We start from the raw sequence: 1,952 nt of genomic DNA on the forward strand, positions 1-1,952 counted from the left end.
ATCTGGGCATTTTCCAAGCAAAACTCCCAGATACCTGTATACTTAAATGCCAACTGTTTTCACGGAACATCAAGAAAGGCTTGGCTAAAGAAAAGGGAGAAAAGGGAAAGTAATCGGAGAAGAAATACGAGAAGGACATGGAGGGAAGAGCTCATACGTGGATGGACTTCTGTGCCATGCACAGGACTAGGCATTTACCTCCAGCATAGTGAGGAGTAGTTGACGGTCTTTTCAGGGAAGTGGTGTGGAAGTTCTCTTCTGATTGCTTCTGTTTTCTCTGTGAAATAGAAAGAGATTCATCAGGTAAGAGTGAGGATGAAGGTGTTAAAGTTTAGAGAGAGAAAGGTATAAAGCAATTATCTAAGAATATGAGAAGTAAACAAACTAGGGAAATGTAATGGTGTTAATTGTAGGAATAAACGCCTACTAGAAATGTTGTTGCTTTAGTAACTTAAAGTGAGCCCAGACAGCATGAATAAAGTGACAAGGAGTCAGGTACAGAGTAGGAAGTTTAACAGAGATTGCTTTGTGTTCCTTTTTGTCTTTTTCCAGGAATGTGTGATGAGCCCAGAGAGGAGCAAAGGAGTTGATGGTGGGCAAGTGAGTGATCATCTGGATGGGCCAGCATCTAATCTGGCTAAGAAAGAAAATGAAGACTTCAGTATTCTCTGCCTTGTATTAAAACATAGTAATGATATTTTCTTCTAAACATAGCGACATGGAATAAATATGTTGTAGAATATATCTCACCAAGACTCTGATATTATGTGAGTCAGACCCCAATTTTGGAGAAATCCAAAAAGTATAGCATAAAATATACTGTGCTTATTATACTTATTTTCAAGAGAACCGTATAATCTAATCCCAGAGAAGTTGTAAAACCAGCAGTTTGTCATACTGCAGAAAGCTTGTTGGATATATCCAGTTGATACTAATGGAAATTTTATTAATAAATCTCTGAATGAACAGATATATTTTATTGAGGAATCAGGGACATTTCATCAACATTTTTCCCAACAATAATTTGATCTGTGACACCTACATCAAAAAAGTTGTTCTATCTGGTTTGACATTTCTTTTTTATTTCTGATATTCTACTGTATATTTATGCTTTGCTTGTGTACAGAGAACCTGTTTCACTAAAGTCTCTACTCAGGTTTTTTGTTCCTAGCCTTATTCAGCCAAGTTAAGTTTGGAACATCTCCTGATATAAAGTCAAACAGCACTTGTCTAACTTCAAAAGCAGTCCAGAGTCTGAATCAGTTAAGTTCCAGAATCAGAGTGAAACATAAAAAAGGAGCAGAAAGTTAACAATTTTACACCAGGTTTTGAGGCATCATTATGGATACCTCAGTATATACTTCATTATTAAGAGAGTTAGTAAAGTGCTCCAAAAGATTAGGAGCAAGATTGTTCATTATTGTTAGCTGTTAATATTTCCTTTTGCTGCTATGGCAGTTAATGGGACCTTTTTTTCTCTTGAATTCTGTCCAATATCCTTCATTCATGGTATGTTTTCAAACCACATTTATACACAGAAAGTGAAAGAGTTACTTTGATATAGCTCCATAATTTACTGATTCCAAGTTCACTTGATTATCAAAAAGATTTAACTTGGTGCTTTTACATTTACATTTTTTCATACTTCAAATTGATCCATACTATGTAATCTTCTGTCTCGTTTGCTTGTTTCCATGTGTACTTTTTCAGTTTCAGTTTTAAACTACTTTTTGCCAACACATAAATGAGAACCTCCTTATTCTATTTCTTATGTTGCAGTTAACATTTTTTATACTTCATTTCCTTAACATGTTTTTGTTATTATCTTTCTGTTCAAAGAATCTCTATTCAAATGAAGTAAAACACATTCTGGTCAATCATACACTCCTTCTAGATATTCCACAAATCTTCCTCAAGTGACAACACTCCTGGCCCCTCTGTTTCTCAAATAT

The sequence above is a fragment of the Propithecus coquereli genome, unplaced genomic scaffold, assembly GCF_000956105.1.
Source record: "Propithecus coquereli isolate 6110/MARCELLA unplaced genomic scaffold, Pcoq_1.0 Scaffold151, whole genome shotgun sequence".
Classification (NCBI taxonomy): Eukaryota; Metazoa; Chordata; class Mammalia; order Primates; family Indriidae; genus Propithecus; species Propithecus coquereli.